At 39.2% G+C, this 20829-nt stretch overlaps 1 long non-coding RNA gene across 1 annotated transcript; it reads left to right on the forward strand.

Annotated features, from left to right (window-relative positions):
* The first annotated feature begins 1714 nt into the window (after positions 1 to 1714).
* LOC137480961 (uncharacterized) lies at positions 1715 to 2805 on the forward strand. The gene is made up of 2 exons (XR_011003251.1): positions 1715 to 1976; positions 2176 to 2805. It is a non-coding gene; the product is annotated as an uncharacterized lncRNA (long non-coding RNA).
* Positions 2806 to 20829: the final 18024 nt, after the last annotated feature.

The following is a 20829-nucleotide window of genomic DNA, read 5'->3' on the forward strand; positions in this document are numbered from 1 at the left end:
GAAATATCTGGGGTACTGATATTTCTGACTTCATTTCCCATGGGAAACCAATGGATTCCATAATTCATTGCAGCAGCTCAGCAAGAGGTGAAAATTATATGCAATGTAATCTGTTTGGGGAGAATCACTCAGCAAGAACAATGGTGGGATAAAAATCCAAAATATAGCTCTCATGAGCACTGTGGAAGGATTTTTCAAATAAAATTATTTCGTTTTTAATTTTTAGTAAAAAGGCAACATATTCTCAAAACCAGCTGCCTATTTCAAACCAGTCTGGTTAACTCTTGTGTAACTGTGACAGCAGATACAGACACTGGTTCATTTATCTGTGTAATGTCTGCATGTAATGACATGGCTTTTAATTTTTTTTTTTTTTGGTGCTGTGGCAGATTATGGCACTTACAAAACATGTATCTTCTTATCCAATATCAGAGGGTGGTAGAAAAGTCATAAACCCACAAAATCCTCCAACCTAACACTGGTAGCTTAACCAGAGGTCATCATTGAGGTCTATCTGATTTTATTTTCCACTTACAACATATTTTGTAGATCAGTCATAGATAGTGAGACTCCACGGCCTTGTCCACAGGAGGAAGGGTGACTCCACAGTTAGGGCATTAGACCTGAATTTAGGAGATTTGGCTTCAATTTCCAGTTATCCTATGGAATCTTGGGCAAATTATTTAATGTATCAATTCCTATCTCCCATCTGGGAATACAATAATACTTCTTTCAAGGCTCTTGTGTTTTATTCACTTAAAAAACACATAGGGGCAGGGAGTGCCCTACCGTGGGTGTCTGTATGCTGGGCTCAGCACTGCACAAATCCAACCCTGCTTGAGGAACCACTGTGAGACCACAACAACAGCAACAATAATCCACTCCCAGGGATATAAATACACACCAGGTTGGCTGGAGCATGTGCTTGAGCCATAGTGGAAGGTAGGCCCACCAGCCAAAACAGCATATGCAGTGCCTTCGAGGAAATCCCAGACCTGCCATAGCTGTGAGATGAGTCACGCTCCATTTTAGCCTTTTGCAGCAGTTGCTGGGGCGGCAGCAGGGTGATGCCACCTGTCACCTGCAGGCTTGTGAAGCCTTGCTGCCGACTGTCTTCACCCGCTATTCAGAGAGCACTTGACTGACAGAGGCTGAGCAGTGTTTCACCCTGTGGGGTTCGTGACAGCCACAGTGTCTGTCAACACATTCTATCACTCTCTGCTTATGCAGAAATTTTTTTTTCCTTTTTCCTTTCTCTCTATCTCTCCTTTTTTTTTTTTTTTTCCCTTCCTGATGTATTCATCACTAGGCTGCAGACACCTAGTTAATCCATTTAGAACCTATCAGCTCTGTTCATCGGCTCATAAACCCATTACCTCGGAGGCGCTGTGCTCAGGGACACAGGTGCCAGACCAGTGCACAAAACCCAATTGAGTTATGTAGCAGGCAGCAAGGCCCTTGGATTCATGATTCTGCCTGCATGGGGAATTGCACGCGTTATGTGGCAGCAGCCACTTTATTAAATATCGATTTAAATCACAGCCTTTAATCAAATCTGATAGAAGACCTTTCTCACCTCCTGTCTCTCCTCCCCCTCCTCATGTCTTCTCAATGCTCCCCCCTCTCCCCCAGCCCTCCCCAGTCCTCTCCTGTCTCACACGGGTCTGCCTGATGACAGCAAAGCTCAGGAATGAATAGTTAGCAAGTAGTTCAACAGCAAACCCTTATCAACAGTAATGAGGCATTTGCGATAATCGAGTGATGAAATGTAAATGGGCAGTAATGAGCACAATTACATCCACTGGGGAACCATCAAAGCTGCTTCTTTCCTCGCAGATAGATGAGCTCTCTCACTGTTGCTGCCTATTGCTGCCTCTGCTCTGAGCACGGCATGGATACGGGGACTGGTGGGAAGGGAGGTGGCACCGGGAAGAGCAGGATCTGGCAATGCTTTGATGGAGGAGCCTGCTGTCCAGGTAGAAGCCGGGCTCCCTCTGCGCTTATTCCACCTTTGATGGTTAGCCTTTGCCTCTCTCTCCCCCACCCTCCCTCCGCCCTCTCCTCCTTCCTGGTCCTTAGGGATGATTTGATTTGCTGCAATGTTTGAAAACTGCCTCATTGTGCTAACAAGATTAACTCGAGCCTATGTCTGTTTGATACACTGGAAATGTGCAGGGTGACTCAGACTGGCTTTCAGCTGGAAAGAGCCAAGAAATGGGATGGTTGCCAGGGAACAGGCCCGATGGCAGATTATGTCATCCTCGCCAGCAAGCGACCAGTGGGGAAGAATGCCAAACTGTTCAGGAAAGGGGGAAATTCAGCGTTTCCGTAATCCAGCCAGGAAACATTAACAGATCCCAGAAATTGCTCACCCAGAAATAAATACATCAAACTGCATAATCTGGCCCAGTTACTCGGTTTATCCTGGATAATTTCTGCAACTAAATAGTGATGGAGGAAAGGCAAAGACCCAGGGTTAAAAAGGTGGGTTGCAAAGAAACCCATGTGGAAAATAGTCTTGTGGCTGCTGTGTGTTCACCAAACTGCTCTTGCCTCTTTATTTCTTGGGTCTCACGGGGTTTAACTGTGGTGTACAACCTATTTGTCAGTGTCCTTATTTCCCTGTTTCTCACATTATCAGTGGGGAATTATCACAGTTTGTTTAAGAAGTGATCAGCTAAGGAAGGCTTATCAGTTGTGACTTCTTTTTCTTCAAAGTCACAGTAAAGATTCTGGTGTGCTTAAGCTCTGACAGGATGGCCAAAGTTATGTTACTTCCTTGCATTAAAATCTTCTTTAATTATGCATTCACTGTGTCCTATGAAGAATTCCTATGCAGAGAAATCTCCTCCCTGTGGATCACACTCTTGAAAGCCAGGCATAGTGCAGATGGTCTATGAAGAGCACGCTGCAGGACTTTTGACCCTTGGCAAATCTGCAGAGAAGTGTAGGTGTCACATTCAGCACGGCCAGAAACACGCCAGCCCTCTGCGGGTGCAGAAAGGAGCCACTGGCAGAGCTGGAGGCAGGAAAGAGAAGTTCACCAGTGGGTGTGAACTGAATTTATACACTGCAAAGACATGGGTCTCATTTGCAATAACACTGTTTCATAAACTGCAAAGTGCAGGCTGTATGCTTTTTTGTTTTAAAAGCATACACATTTTGCATAACTTAAATGGCTGCAAAGTTTCAGGGATGACTAGAAAATCTCACAAAGCTAAATAGTAAAGCGTGCAGTGGAACAAATTAATACTGGTGCATAGGGAGTAATGAAACAGGAAAGGGCAAATCATTGGATTGTAAGAGGTAGGATCTGAATGAAAACAAGGTTTGTGAACAGAGAACACAAGCCAGAGACCAACAGGTTCAGGTGCAGGAAAAGATCTTGAGAGGAGATTGTCAATATTCACTACATGTTTTCAAACAAAGTCAGATTAAGGCTGAACATTCTGAAGGCTACAAGAATGAAACAGTTTTCAAATACAAATGAGTTTTTCTCTCAGTTCTCCTTTTCTAGCTCTCAGAACTGGAATGTTCTCACAAATGCAACTTCGTGGCAATTAATTCCATCAGTTACCCCTTGTGCCATGCAAGACGGCCTCAAATTGAGCAAGGGGACATTTAGATTGGATATTAAGAAAAAAAATCTTTGAGGAAAGGTTGTCAATCTTGGAAAAGGCTTCCCAAGGAAGTGGTTGAGTCACCAGCCATGGTGGTATTTGTAAGATGTGGGTATGTGGCACTGAGGGACGTGGTTTAATAGTGACTTGGCAGTGCCAGGTAAGCGGTTGTAGTCCATGATCTTAGAGACCTTTTCCAACCTAAAGGATTATGATTCTAAGAAATACTCCCTCTCATCACACTTTAACGTGCTGCCTTCTAACTTCAGAGAACATTCTCCACTTTCTATGTCAGAAGTGGCTCCAAATGACCAATCACTGTGCAGAAACCACATGAGCAATCCAAATCTTGACAAATGAAGTGCGTCAACTCATCTGGGGACTAATTACGCAGTTGCTGCATCTGGAAATAAGTGACCAGTGCATGGGTTTAGGAAAGATCCCACAGATGCTGCAGGCTGGTGTGGTAGATCACCCACCCATCTGTTCTCAAGCCAGAAAGAAGCTCAAACCTGGACAGTGAGAGGGATGAGGATGGTCACCTCTGCTGGCTGCCACAGAAGATCCTCATGATGTCCTAATGAGTTACTTAATATTATAGACTTCTATCACCCCCAGTGTTTTTACCTGCACTATTTTTGATGAACATTGCATTTAGAAATACACTGTGATGTTTTATTTGTTAGAGATGCAATAGTTGTTAAATTGTATTAGTTATTGACCTTAGCAGCAATAAACTGTAGCAAGAATAGTCGTTTGTAAACACTGCTAAATCATAATCAGCTGGCATAATGCTGGTATTTCTGACCATTTGTACCATACTCTGTAAAGTGCATTTGGTCACAGTGTATAAAAGTGTAAGAGTACTGTATACAGTTTTGGAATGGATTGGATTTAAAGACATATTCAACCAATTTATTATTTATCTTACAGCTTCACAAAAGCTATTAAACAACACAGTGAGCCTGGAGGCCACACATATGCTACAGCCCTAGAAATGTAAAGAAGTTCATTTGAATCCCTTAATAATGACCTTGACCTATCAAACAAGGTGTTCTTATTGTCAACAATCCATCTCACTCTTGACCCTGGCAAAATGCCTAACCTTTGAATACTTCTGGTGGGGGAGGAAGGGCTTGGGGTGTTTTTTTTTTTCCCCTGGTGAAATGGGCCATTTTTTTTCCCTGTTTAGCAAAATCTGGAACACAGATCATTAGAATGCTTTTGGCAGCTAATTTGAACATCAGTGACTCAACTTTGAGAAGGAAGCATTTTTCTGCCCTAAAGAATCTCAGAGAGTTTTCAGACTACAGTAATTGAAAAATCCCTAAACACTCACTCACAGAGGAGATACACATTACTGCAGGAACCGTCTACAAATTGTAAAGTATTCAATTTACATTCTCAGTACCTCAGGGCAGTTGTGAAGAATTTATATCTTCAGAAACCTTTGAACTAACAAAAGATAACATTTCACAGCAAAGTCTACTTGCATAAAAGTTTTTTAACTCCCTTCATTCTTATTCTGAAGGAAATGTCTTTTGCACTTCTGGAACCGCTGCTCAACACAGGTATATGAGATGTTAAAAAGGTGATGGAAAGGGAAATAGAGGTGTTAAAAAAATTTAATGGACATCCTGCATCTCATTTAGAACATGAGTTCATTATTCACCAGTCCACATATGATGTATTCTTGCTCTGAACTTGATGTCTTTTTAAATTATACTTTGGTTTGATCAATGTGCAAAGATTCTTAGTTATATTAAGGCCCTTTATGCAAAGGGCTTTATAATGTGCAGGTAACAAGCACAGCTATACGTTGGGTGAGGGCAAGCTACACCTCAATGAGAGCAAGAGGACATCTTTTTGTCCCTGTGAGCATCAGCTGGGGCAGTGTAGGGTGCCACATCTAACGCAGTACACTGGGTATCGCCCACTGAGTCTTCATCTGCTTGCAGACAATGCATTTAAAAACAAATATTGATGTCACTTCAGTAGGACTGAAGAGAGAGTTTTTCTCGTTAGGAAGTGGTTTTTTTTTTTGGTTTTTTTTTTTTTTTTTTTTAATAGTATCACTACATAGATTGTATCTTTTGGATCTTCACCCAAACCGACATTTTTAGAGTTTCCATTGTGGACCACACAAAAACTGGTGTATTAATTTAGGTACCTTAAAGTAACTCAAAGGGATCGTGGAATACCTTTAGGCACAACTTTACAAGAAGAAGACAGAGACTACTAGGTCATAAGGGTTCAAGCTCGCAGAATCAGGCCCTGTTATGTAGAGAAAATTGGTAATAGATACAGGCATTGCATTTGCTAGCTAGGAAATTATCTTTCTCTTCCTCTGCCCCTTTTCTTGATCAAAGAACACTCAACATAATTAGCAATCTAATGACATCCTTTCGCTTGACTTTTTTTCCTAATTTCTACAGAAAATAGAGAAGAGAGGAAGGACAGAAAAAAATTTGCTTCAAGCCAACCTTAAAACTGTGATTACCATATTCATGTCCAACACTAAGCATTATGTGGAAACATTAATGAAAGTTTTAAAATGCAATCATTGGTTAAAGTTTTTTTCCCTTTCTCTATAAAGAAATTGATAAATGTTTCTATTAACTAATAACCCAGGAATCAACAGTCTTATAAAACTGGTTTATTCAGCCCAGAAAATTAGGCAATCCATCATGACTGATTTGCTCACATTTTCCCCTGCAAATAAGTGAGATGAAAACTTTAAAACCAATAAGATAATGCACTTAACAAATTCAGCTGAGAGAGATGGATAAACTAAGATGCCACTGGCATCAGTTAAGGAAAATCTGTCGTGTTTCCAATTATTTGAGCAGATTTTGTATCCCAATTTGCTGCCAGACTGCCTGCATCCCCCACTCCCCTCTTTCAAACCAAATCATCTGATCTTAAATCAGAACAAGCTCATCATATCACACTATGGAAGGCCAACAGGGGATAAATGACACCAGATGTTATATGAGTTTTCTTTTAGGCTTTCATTTCAGACTTACTGCATTCCCCATGCTGCTTTTTACTTGTCAAAAACTAAAATGTGCTTTGATAGATAACAACCCTATTTTCTTCACTGCCTGAGCTTAGAGAATACCATTAAGTATTGATATTGATGGTGCTTAACTAGGGAATGCAACCTGGGACCACAGAAAGCAGAATCCTGGGATCTTGAGATATCTTTTGGTCCCACAGATACATTTTCTTTGGGTCCCAGGGTTTTTCTGTTGTTGCTGCTGGGGGTAGTGTCGGGATACACGCTGTGTGATTTTACAACACAAAATGTGAGCACTCAGAAGACAGGAAGAGCAAGGAGGGGCAGGCAGGCTCAGAAACATAACTCTTAGGCCCATCTGCTGCTGCTGTCTGAGCTGCTGAGGGAGTCACTATCATACCAAAAGAATAACAATGAACTTCTGAAACTGAACTGAGGCACGCTGGTGCAAAATCCAAGGCACATCATTTTAATTTGCTTTGCTTATGGTCTTCCAGAGTCATTGTGTGCCCAGACCAGTAGTGAAAAATACAGGGAAATGGCAAAAACAAAGAACAGCAAGGAGGAGATGCAGAGGAGATGACACACATGACAAGGCACATGGTACCCAACCAGCCTAGGTCTGAGCAGAGGTTTTCTGTAAGGGAGAAACCTGGTGATTCTACCAAGGTGTAGGCACTTTAAAATCTCGTTTGTCCATGCAGTGTGTTCCCAGCTGTGTTCCCAGGCTTAAAATGGCTGGCTAGTGCTGCAAAGAACCTGATATAAATAAAATGTGAACTACCTTGGTAAAGGGCAAAGAAATAAATTAATATATGTCAGTCTCAATTGTGAAGGAAAAAGCCATTTCTTTCAGTAGAGTCATAAATTATTGTCTTTAGATACTTTTATAAAGCTATACCAGCCTTTCACAATTGCCACAAATATTTTCTTAAGAAAATCTCTAAATATGGAATGCATTTTAACTCTCAAACCCACAGTGACAGGTGACACCACGCCATAGTGATGTTTCCTATGAAGATGACACAGATCTCTTCCAGCTGGCCAGGTGTGCCTGTTTGTATGGAGGCACTACCACAGCTTCAAATACTTCAGTCTATTGCCTGGGAGTAGCTTACTCGTCTCATGGGTATGAGAGGGGGCAGCTTAACCACATTCCAATCCATCTGGCAGATGCAGTGAGGGAGGATATTCACGTGGACTCTGACTGCAGCTGGTGACAAGCAGCTTGCTCCACAGCGTGCTGAAGTCAACGGGGTTAAGCCTTGAGAGCAAAGGAAGAGATAAGGGTACAATCAGCACGCATGACTCAGCAGCAGAAGCTCTCCTCTGCAGGTCAGAAATGCTCAATCACAGATTCTCTAGAAGAATTCAACTCCATTTAAACATTAGAATAACTTTCACCCCTCACCTCTTTCTGCTGCACTGGTGCTCTGCTGCTGCCTGTACATTTCTGCCTTGATGAGTCCACTCAGTACCACTGCATCACCTTTGCAACTCATACAAAATGTGCGTGGTGAACAAAATACACCAGTAATCCAGCAGCCGTCAGAAACCATGACTTATAGCATTAAACAGCATCAGTTTGGTTTGGCTGACACTCAGCAATACTTACCTGCCACATCACCACTTGATACCAAGAATGAGTTGGCCTCAGCTCCCACCCCAGCAAACTTTTACAGGAAAGTAGAAATCCTCACAAAGAGACTTGTGCAAAGAAGTGATAATGCACAACACCCAGGGAATGGGGAGGAGGCCTAGCAGCAGGTACATTGATATGTTTAGGCATATCAGTCTAGAGATCAGTGCCCTTTGGAGCCTGCTTTCATTCAAAGACCTAAGCAAAACACAATGTGAAGAAAGGAGACACAGCAACTCCTAAGTCTGTTGTGACAACAAAAGAAACATCACTGAATATCTCACAGCAAAAACTTTTTGTGCCAGACTTGACTTACCTTAACCGTTTGTACCACTGTGGGACATCTAGTGGTAAGCAGCAGCTTGAGCTAGTATCTTTATGCTCGCCTCCTAGCAATTTTTAGTTTGAACATGAACATCATATCAGTAGTTTGTCCAGCATCTTCAATGTATTTTATGTCTTTCATAGAAAACTAGCAGAATAGGGTAGAAGGTGACAAGTTGATTGCAAAACAAAAAAGATTCAGTGGAAGTTATTTAGGCGGAATGATGACAAAAATCCATCATCTCTTCAAAGTATTGCCCCCCAAAACTTCTGATTGTTATAAACAGTCAGATATGCTAGGTCACAGATGAAAGGAAAGATCTCCCTTCCTCCCAAGCTCTCTCAATGCTAATTTGTCATCCTTCCAAGCATCTGCTCACATGCTTTGTGGAAGAGGGACAAATTGCTGCTTTTGGATCCACAGTTGCAAGACAAAAAGCCTGTGACTCAGCAATCCTCCAGCATCATCAGGAAGGGTCATCCCTATGGTCACCAGAAATATAAAGCCTGCAGCCCCCTAGCAGCCAAATTAAGTGTGGTTCAGAAGGGGCTGTGGTGGGGAGACACACAGGAGATGCCACCTCTCCTTTCCTTCCATGTCAGAACAGAACAAAACAGGCTTGGATATGTATTATCCTGCATATAGGCACTTGGTGTTTTCAGTCAGCTTGAGCTGGCTTTCTTGGCACCTCTGGACTGTCTTCCTGTAAGGGTTTTCTTTGTCTATGAATATCTTTGGTGGCAATTTTTGCCTAAGCTGAAGATTTTAAGTGAAATTGGAAAAAAGTGTCTGTGAAAAGTGTTTTTGGGATTTCTTTTGGTGGGCAGCTTATTCCTCTAACAGGGAAAGGAAATTGACTTTCATAACATTGAAATTAAAGCAGTTTGAAGTACAGAAAAAAATGCTGACAGCAGACTGCTTTCGACCAAACTCCAGACTGAATATCACAAGCAGAAATTAGGCAGCTAACACTTTGGCATGACAAATTGATTTAAGAAAATCTACACTCTGCTGATATATAAGTCATAAAAGAAGAGCAAAAGTAATCAAATCAATGGCTTGTTTCATTCTATGATATTTAGCACAGCTAAATCCCACCTATTCCTTGCTTAGACCACCAAAACAGTGAAATCTCCATGTTGTGTCTCTGGCCTGTGGGAACAAGCTCCTAATTTAGTTATTGCATATATTGTGCTCTTACTGCAGAGTTATATCCTTTGACATTTTCTCTAACCTAAGACATGATATTTTTTGGACTAATGATAAAAGAAACAAGACTGAAATACCCCCACCACTAAGCCTCTTAAAATAAAAGTCTGAGAATTAACAGCAGCTGCACAGGTATTTTTGGAGATCACAGGAGCAACTCCAAATTTCCCGGCATACAATTGTGTGAATATTTGCCTTTTCATATCTTTCCAGTTGAGAATGAGGCAGCCAAGTAACGGGATTTGAATGCATATTGGCTTGCTGCCTCTGCTGTTTTGATTTGCAGACTGGCCAAGCAGAACGCAATTAGTGGTTATTGACACCTTTACAGGAAGCACTCATAAGGGAAATGGGAAATTGAAAATGCCCTTTAAAAGATGGAAGCAAAATACTGTATCAAAGCTTGCTGGTAAATAAGACGACCCCAGAAAAGTGCTCAGTCAGAATATTTGTATTTCTGTATCATTTAGGAAAATCCTATTATGGCTTTAGCCACAGAGACATCCCTGGTGTGCAAGATAGAGGCAGTTCATAAAATACATAGCATTTTCAGCTTGAAAATAGGGCAACCTATTGCTTTCTGTAGATGGCTATGTTACACCCCAGTTCCCATCAATAGAACATAATCTCATTGCAGCAGGCAATACTCAATATCAATGAAACACTGGTATTGTAGGCATCTGCAGACTGCCAGTACCTAAAGGACAGAAAGACTTTGTGTTTTTACAAGGGCCAATATCTCTGGAACACATTTATGAAACAAGGCAGCACACCAAGGAGGCAAATGAGTTATACGCGTGTGTCCACAGAGCTGTCTGCAGGCATTTGTTTGCTCTTGCTCCCCTCTCTTCCTCTCTCTCTCTTCTGGTACTTTGCACCGTCCCTACCTTACATTCTCTAAGTTTCACTAGCAATGTCAGTTATGCAATTAGTCCCCTGCCAATTAATGCCAAATTAGATGCCTGCTGTCAGCGTTCCCTAGCTCTGACAGAGTGTATGGTAATAATCTGTAACCAGGATAATGCTCTAAGGAGTCTGCATTGTTCTCTGGATGGGGGGAAAAAAAGAAAGGAAAGCAAAAGAGAAAGAAAAAGTATGTTGCACGTTCACTTATGCCATCAGCAGTGAACGCAAAAATAAAATAAGTTTTGTTGTGCAGTTATCCCAATGATTAAAATATAATAGGCTAATGAGATTACAGAGCTGATTGTGAACAAGACCAATTGTGTTAATTGGAGGCTCCTGAATGGCAATTTGAGCTGCTGCTGCTGCTGAGTTTTGAAATATAATCAGTTTTACTAATTTTATCTGATTTCTTAATGAAGCTTGCCTTGAGCAATTGTTCTATGTGTTCTTTAGCAAACAGCGTGTGTCATAACTACTGACATTAATCTTGATTACTTTAGTTAAAATAAATAGTTATACTTGGGCAGCTTTCAGAAAATACATCAGAGCAAATATAATGTTAGGAATAGATGAACTTTTACTTATATTTGGTGTTTTTCTTATATTGTATTTGCAAAGACCCAACTGTGAAACATCTTTCTTGTGTGACCTGATCTCTTTCAGCTCCATCCTCCTATCTTTCACCTGCCCTTCAGGAAACATTTTTGACTTTCACAGAAGGAGGGATAAAGACAGTGTCAATATTACAGGAAAATTTTTACTGAGAGAGAAAAAAATTCACCAAAAAACCCAGAAAAAAAATGTAAAAAGCTTTTTCATGCATGAATCTCAAAGTTGGCACGCACATTCTCGCCACCTCATGGTCCAGCTGCCAATACTAACACTCAAGCCTTATAGAAATGCTCTCTCTCATATAGCTTATTTATTTTTATGGAGAATTGATATACTTAGGATGGCTCTTTGGAGCTTTCACAGTGAATTTGATGGGATGCTTTACCATACTGCTGCTTACAAAGGGACACATAAACATTAACAAAAATAAACAGTCGAAAAAGGGAAATGGAAATATAAGTGCAGTCTGAATTAATGGTAAACATAGCTAGAGATTGTTCATATTTCAGAACTCCTATTATATTATGGCCTTGCCTTTGCAGGGATAATCCTTTTGTAATTAAGATAATGGCTAACTAGTCTGATAGGTATTATACATCTTTTTCTGCCAGTATGTTTATATGACAACATAATTTGCATGTACTTATTACTGAACTATAAAATCTGTGGATTTTATATGTAGTTACATTGATTAGGTACTTGGATGATAAATAGAAACCATTTGGGGAAAGATGATATAGGATATATTAAACATTTATTTCACCCCTCTTTATGGTCAGCACTGGTTTGTTAAATTAAAAGTGTTTAGTCTGGCCTGGATAGTAATCTATGCCCAATTCAGATCTAAATATGTATAATAAACAGTCTAGCTTTTAATCCATATGCATGTAGCAATCTCTTTAGTCATGAGGTTTTAGAAAGAATTTAGGTGATTTTTCTCTAAGACATATTTTCTGGAACAGGGGAAGGTCGTGGCCAGCACTGCAAGGATGGAAAGCAGCTTCAACACAACACTGCCAAGGACCACTCTGAGTACCAAATAGCAGCAGCAAATTCTACTCACAGACATGATGGCTGGAAGTCTAGATTTTCTATTTAAACCCCGCTTCCACAGTATTTAAACTTACTTCTGCTTTAAACACTACAGTTAGAAAAGATGCCATCTTTTTATGGATGATTTCGATTTTTATGGAGAAGCTGACACCTGGCATAGAGTGTTTTGACTCCCTGCCCCTCAAAGTACTGCCTTTAATTTAAAACTACTCCCTGTCCTGCTTAAAAATAGAGCCAAAAATTTTGAGGAGGAAAAAAATCTCCAACAAACTATAAGATGTTTCCAGAATGGCCTTTCCTTGAAATAACTGTAATTTTTAATCATGATTCATAACCATGACTCAGACCCTCACCCAAAAGGAAGTGTTCCCATCAGCCCGGGCCCCTCAAAGACCAAACAACCTTTTCCAGACACGTTTTAAGTCTCCAGTGAGTAGGATCGTGGCTTCTTTAGAAGGCCTGCTTCACTTAATGAGTACAAAATGTATGTGAATTTTAATTTGTGTTTTCTCACTTTTGCTTAATAAATATGAAAATTTATATTTAATGCGAAACTACTTTTACCCCTTTCCACCTTCTTTAATGAGAGCTAATTGAATAGAACAATCTTCATTTAGCAAGACACATCACGAAGTCTTGTCTATACTTAGAAGTTTACTGAGATAACTAATCTGAAATGGTTGAGAAATATCCCTGCAGTTTTTCTGCCCAAATAGCTGTTTCAGAGCAATTATTTCAAATGAGCTATTTTTTGTAAATTTCAAGTGTATACAAGTCTCCAATCTAATATTGGCTGGCATTACATGCCCAACTAGCTTTTATGAATCAATCTATTTGATCTGGTGAGTAAGTCACACTGTAGGAACAACAACAACAACAACAACAACAACAACAACAACAACAACAAAACAACAAAAAAAAACCTAACTTTGGGTCTGATTTGCCTTTATGCTAATGCCTGACACAATAAAAAATGAGCATTACTGCCAGTGATAATTAAACTATAAATGACCTGGGTATTGATTCTACAGTACCAGGGGCAAATTCTAGCCCCATATACTTTTAAAGGTGCCATAGAGGCTACTTTTTGTTAAAATCTTTCACCTTTTCATTTCTGATTAGGACTCAATAATTTATTTCTCAAGTGCTTTCCCTGAAATTTAGAGACAGCTAAGCTGCTGTAACTTTCAGAGGTACATTAGCACGTGATAAACCATATTTTAAATACTTGCTGTGCTCAGTCTAAGAATGGCTACGAAGTTTCAAAACTCACTAGCATTTCTTTGGGGTCTGGCAGCACACCAAAATGGCAGACTCTGCTAAAACAGCCTGGAATCAGCAGACGTGGATTGATCCTTTCTTGTTCTGTGTGAGAACCATTTCCCTCAGCATGACTACTGCTTTAATCTTGTATTTTAAACATAAACAGAATGGCAGATTTTACAGTGTAATCTGCTAGGCACAGCAGCCTTTTAGAAGAATGAATCATTAACCTAGAAGCTATGTTTAAGTAAAAAGGACAGAAAACAAGAAAGGGGGAGAGAGGGAAGGGCAGAGAGATTGGTTTTGTTCACGATTTAACACACAACTGTGATCCACTCACTTCTAAAATGCAGTGCTGGAGAAGAAAAAAACCTCACTACAAGCAGGGCAGGAAAAGGTGTCAATACAAAAGAGCTTAAGGAGCATGGGGAGAGAGGGAGAGGAAAAATGATTTTTAAAATTTTCTCTCCTGCTGCATTTTTGAAATGTAGCACATAATTTTATGGTAGTAATATTCTTGTTGCCATGCTGGGGTAAAGAGACAGAAGAAAAGGCATGTTGAGAAAGGCAATGTCTCTCATTAGAGCAACTGATACAAGTGGGAAAATCGAGGACACAAAATGTTCCGGTTTTCCTTGTATTCAAGTCAAGCAATTTAATAAAAACTTTCATACCAATAAAACACCAAGACGTTTCTGTTTAGAGGATAACTAAACTGTACCTAATGTTGTTATATTAAACAATTTGCAGAGGAAGTGTATCTAAGACACTTTCTCATTAATACTACTCTCCATCTTGCATCAAGCTGGATAGATTAAATGCAATTTGCACCATTGTTCAAGCTTATTTTGCATTGTGATGTTATTAGTGTAGGCAAGAATCAGAACCTTTGCTCTTAAACACCTCCTGAAGGTGCCTTAGAGACTAAAATGTTAAGCTGATACTACTCATTTACTGTCTTCTTTAATAAATTTCCCTCTCATTTATGACTATAAACATGTGTGTAAATGTATTGACATCACAGGTGCATAAGTGGACCAGGAGAATCTTTTAACATTGAATGAATTGACCAGGAGAATGTTTTAACATTGCTATAAGGTATGTATATTTATTCATCACGTGTACACATAAAGCTTTCCTCCTCCTTGATTGCAATAAGAAGGGTGTTAGATTGACCCATTATTATCTTCAATGTCTTGACTGCATATTGAATTTTTAAATTAGATCCCTTAAGAAGAAAGCGTGATAAAAAGGAGGCCTTTCAACTTGTGGTTGGGATATTTTCCGGTACATTATTTAAATCCTTTGTGTAACTTGAACTTGTGCTGACCAATTGTTCACTGCAGTTGGTATTCCCAAATGCACATCCATGTGAAAAGCAGATTTTTGCTGCCATTTCCTGGGAATTGTTTTATACACCTGAGTCACCAGAAATGACTGAGCTAGATCAAAGTAGGGCGAGAGTGCATTCATCCGCTTGGGTGGCTTCTCTCATGTGTCCTCATATAATTTGATGATACAGTGAAAGAACATATTACTGTGACATGATACATCAAAAGGAAGAGAAATATGCTTTCAGGGAGATGATGGCACCAGAAAAGCTTAGGCATGGCCAAGTGCATGTATATACATGGAGCTACCTGAAGAAATGTCCATGGCCATCTATAAATGACATCCTGCTGACCTGTCTGTGATAGAGGACTGTCATCAGATGGATTTTCTATTTGCATGGGGAATGATCAATATCTCTTTTTTTTTTTTCCTATTCTTCCTTCAAACTAAGGCATTTGTAAACAAAAGGCAAACTCGGACCAGATGGGATCTTACTTTTCATAATGCAAAGACCAAATTGTTATTTAATCCTTCCAAATTGATTAACTGTGTCAGGCATCTCTTCTGTTGCTAATGGCAGGAACTGAAGAATCTGCGGGCTTACCACCCCATCCCAGAACACAGATTGGCTTATCTCCCAGTTCTTATGACTTCTTTCTCAAGCACAAAGATGAAGCCACAGATCAATCATATTTTGGATGTTTAAAGTCTTTCACATGCATGTCACAGAAATCATGCATGCTTTCACCTTTGTATCCTCCTTCAAGGCATCTCTACATTTTAGGAAAAAATGGTGGCATTATGATCCCTTCCTCTAGTTCTTCATAATTACTTTTTTTAAATGCTGCAACACCTGCACTTCTGAGATGCTTTGCTAACCTTTTCCTTTTCATCCCTAATTTCTCAAATGGATCTTATGAAAACAGACAGCTTTCATTTTTTCAGGTTATATTTACCTGAAGAATTTAAAATTATGTCATATAGTCTATACTTTGATTTTTCTTTCAGAAGAAAATATTGTCTCAGTCTGCATCTACATGTAGATAATGTGTCTTTGTATTTAGATTATTTATTTATTTCCATACCTAGTACTTATATGTTTCCACATTGATTTTAATACTTTATTTTCTTTTTATTATTTTTTAACATATTTTTCATGCATGACCACAGCTTCCTCTGTAAGCTTTTAATATATAAAGGAAGCTTTTTTTACAACAAATAAGAATTAGCTAATTTCACAAAACAAAAGGGAAAAACCACAAAATATTAAGGTGAGCCCAAGGTCTAAAATTTGCCTAGAAATGCAGTCTAGCACTTACACAGATACATAGTTTTGACTGTAGAAAAGTCCCACTGAAATCCAGGACAGGAGAGCTGTATTCAGAACAGTTTTTAAGCATTGTTGTGACCAGCTGGGGTTGTAACAATTTTGGCATTCAAGCACAACACAACTGTAGAGTGATTTTATTCCTGATGCCTTCTCTCAGTTGGACAAACTGTAGTCAAAGCACAATACTGCAGCAGGATGCTGTGAGACACCTTGCTAGGCACCCAGCTTGAGACCTGGGTGCAGCCAACATCAGTCAGATTGCTTTCTCACCTCCTTTTTCCTCCAGAATTCAATCAAAACTCAGGGAGTCAGGAAAAGATGAACACATTTGGAGCTTGGGAGCAGAAAGGCTGACTCATTCTTGTTTATGATGCTTCCCTGGTTTGTGATTTAGAACACAAGAGATGTACCCAGCTAGATTTTTCAAGGACATGCCAGGCATTAAGAGTTGCCATGCTTCAACCTTCCTCATGGCATTATATTAAAAGCTGTGTAATTCCTTGAAGAAAAATACAGAGGTCACAGCAGTTTGCTTCAGCAGCTGAAACCTGCTTGCTGTCCTCTTAACACTTGCATTTTGAGGAGGGTTTTTGATAATTATCTAAATGAGGTATGGAAAGTTCACAGGCTATTCATAGGTAAACAGTGAGGACAGCTGGGTACAGAGATTAATCTAAAGGTGTGCTCTGATGGCAAAGTGAAAGTCAAGAGTTTTCTATAGGTTGCAGACCCCCAGTGTTATTCTTTATCTTTCTTCCAGAAGAACTTGTGATCTCCTGGAAAAGCAATAAAAAATAAATGGTTCTTTCTCTCAACATCCTATAATCCTAAGGTACCTGTCACCTCAGTGCTACACAGATTTACTTAATCCCTGTGTCTTTAAAATGCTTTTTACTTAGTATTTTACTAAAAATGCTTTTTACCTAGTACTTTACTGCTGCTAAATTCTTTCATTTAGTTTGTAGGGCCAGCTGGATTATTGACCTTGTGGAACAACAAAGTGGCTAATTTAATTCCACTCCAAACTTTTGTCATATATACATATGCCAATACACATACATGGGAGGGCACCTTTTTACGTTTCAGATCTCATATCAAATGTAATAATTGAACTGTTTTCCTGACATGGAAAAGCCGAATCCACATATTTCCTATCTGATTCATTCTGTGTCATTTCTTTTGATTTAAAGAAAATTTGCAGTAACTGGAACTAATGCAAATTCTTTTGCTTTTCAATAAATATGGTAATCCTCTATTTTCAGATGACAACTTTCAGATCTGCAGACTTCATGCTTGAGTAAGAAACTTTTTTTTTTATTTTGTTTATGTGTTTTCCCCATGTTTTTGTCTCTGCCATGATGATTGCAAGCAGTGCTAGTCTCAAATTGAAGTTTTAAAAAGACTTCAAATCACTGATCATTTGAAATCACTAGTAAAGAAATAAAATATAAATTCAGTAATTTTTTACTTCAGTTTAGAATTTTTGACTGCAGAAATTTTGTTTTCAGGAATTATAAAAATTTTAAATCTTGACTTCAATCTATTTGATTAGTTCTTCTCAATGGATAATTAAATCAGCATTACAAACCAGTTGGAAGCTTTAAAAAAAATCTTGGTTTTGTCTTTAAGTTATAATGCATACAGTAGTTATCAAATTAAGTGAAAACAATATCTGTTTAAGGAAATATGTTTTTCCCTTCTATATATCCATTGAGTTAAAGACAGATTTATTTACTTGGTAAGAGCTATTTTAAAGTGTTTTTCCCTCTATTGTGAAGATGTTGTGATGTGTTTATAAATATTTTCTAACACAAATACCAAAACAAAAATAGTATTCACCTAATGAAAAGGATTTATACCACACAGCATATTCTAACATTCTGAAATGTAAAAAATTTTGAAGTTAAATTATATTGAACTAAAAACCTGACTAATTGAATGAGCAAAGATATAAAATATCTTTCAAATCAACAACAAACACAAAATGAGCAGCTTACTTAGTAAGATGTATTTAGTCACATATTTTACAGCTTACCAACCAATTGAAAAAGGGAAAGCTTACTAAAGGGCACAAAAAGGACAGATGCAAACAAAAGCAGAAGATAACTTAAACCAAGTTAACCTCCTTGAAGATTTAAATAATGATTAAAACAAACAATTTAAATCCTCAGGAATTAAATCAGATCAATGAAAGCTTTGGGTTTGTAAACTTCTTACACGTATCACAGTGAGACCCTGACATACACTCTCACTTTGGAGCTCTCTCCTGGTAATCAAGCTTGACAGGCACCCCTGTCAGCCACACGGTTTAGCTCTGGGCCGCAGATGGATTTCCCCCATAGCATTTAAAGAATGTGCAATCCCAGAGGTTTTCAAGCTGTGGCCCACTTCAGGGTGATAGGTGACACAAGGCTGGGAGCAGCATTGCTACCATGGCTGCTGGCACCCAGAGAGGTACCCCTGCCCCTGCCGAGCCCTAAAATCACTGTCAGGTGACAGTGGCCAGCCCCCAGCACCCAGAGCAGAGAAACACAATAATTTTCCCCCAAGGTCTGTAGTGACCAGGCTTACAAAGATGACCATGGTCCTCAGGTTCAGAGCTATTGGTTGGACTTCTCATGCTCCTTGCAATGAGGAGGTCCCTGTCCATTCCTGCCCAGGATTTCCTCATAACTGGAAGGCAGCAAGTATCACAGAAAACATCAACCAGCTTTTGGCTGGACAATAACTAACCAATATTTACCCTTTCTCAAATATTTCTGTCTCAAAGGGAGCTGCTAAAATGTCTGTATCAAAAGAACTTGGAGGTAATGGCATCCCCAGATTTTGTGCTTTTCTTTCTCTTCTGTTTCAAGCCAGCCACTTTGCTGTGGGTTGAATTTCTCTAGCAAAGAGTGAGAGCTACCTGTAATAAAGTTAACCATGGGATAGTTCTGGTGGAGATACAGAGGCAATTTCTTTGATGCTCTAGATGTGTAACCTGCAATGCGGTGATGATGAGCCATCTGGAATTTCCTTTTAACTGTAAACCCACCACTTTTAACTCATTGCCTGTTTTGCTGGGCTTGAAAACTGAGTAAGAACACAGTCCAGATCACACAAAAGCCTCCAGTCAAGGGGCAGATTCAATAGCTGACTATAAAATAGAAGAAGTCTGTCTGGTTTTATTTCTGGTAGAAGAAGTCACTTTTTGAAAAATTTGATCTATAAAACTGCAGGGCATGATACAACGATAATAAATGCATAGAAGCTTTCATATTTATTAATTGCACATATTATGAGATAGAAACCAGCCAGAGTAGTTTTCTAAATTGGGATCAAGATTTTTTAAAGCAGCAGCTCTTTCAGCTGCAGATCCTAATACAAAATCCACCAGTGAAGTTTCTAAGCATCAAGAGTCTGAAAACTGTGTAAATATTTGAGACAAGGTAACAAGAATATCATGTGAAGTGCACAGCTATTTTAAATTACCTTGTTCATATAGACAAAGATGGACATTAAAAAAAAAGGGTAAGAAGTGGCACTTCTAAAATCTTTTCCCAAACCAGTCAATAAAGGACAACTTCTAGAGATCATTTCCTAGGAAATTATGTGCATTCTGAAACATGAATGATAAATGGCACAAAGCTGCTCTTATTCCTAGCTTAGAAAGTAGAAACTGAGGTACTGAAAGTTTATGTAACTTCTTTAGAACTGCCAAAGGACTTGGGAACACAACTCCTGTCCTTGCTCTCAAGATCGCCCATTAATTTTCCAGAAGTGGGAGATGTTACTGTAATGACTATATTGTTTCCCTTAGAGTGAAAGGCAAGTCTCCTCCCACACAATTTTCTTGATATTGTTTGTTACATTCCTTCTTGTGGCTGTCAACAGGGCTTTTAAAAACCAAAATACATAAAGGAAAAGCTATGTCACGTGGCAGATATGAAAGGCAAGGGTTCTAAGGATTTATGCAAATATTAAAATGTACCTCCTACAGTTAACCTAGTGTTATTCATGGTTTCTGTTACACTGCCCAGAGGTGTTTCATTGTTTCCTACAAAAAGGATATTTGAATTCTTTCACTTTTATCTCAGTAATTAGTTATGACTGACATTTAGAGATATGCAGGGTGAGATATCCCAATGCATTTTCTTTTAACGGTCCTTGAAATAGGCTGAATGCTAAAGGAAAACATTTCCCCGCACTCCTGCCCTGTATTTTTAAATTAATATCATCTAAATGGCATTGCCACTCAAATCTTACAGTGAAATTCCTCACATGCTGATAGTGCAATGTGGGAATCTCTAAAATTGTCCCCCTTAGGTTCGAATTCAGCCCCTGAAGGTTCACTTGAGTTTAATTTCACTAATCACACGGGGACAGTTATTTTTTGCTCTTGCTCAGCTTCTCTTTCACTTGCGAGCACAGACACACACACGCACACACACTCTCACTCACTCACGCTGCATCCCTCCCTTTCTATTGCACTTAAGTCCAGATTCGCTCTGACCATTCCTGCTCACGAGCAGAGAGCAACAC

The sequence above is a fragment of the Anomalospiza imberbis genome, chromosome 1 (assembly GCF_031753505.1).
Source record: "Anomalospiza imberbis isolate Cuckoo-Finch-1a 21T00152 chromosome 1, ASM3175350v1, whole genome shotgun sequence".
NCBI lineage: Eukaryota > Metazoa > Chordata > Aves > Passeriformes > Viduidae > Anomalospiza > Anomalospiza imberbis.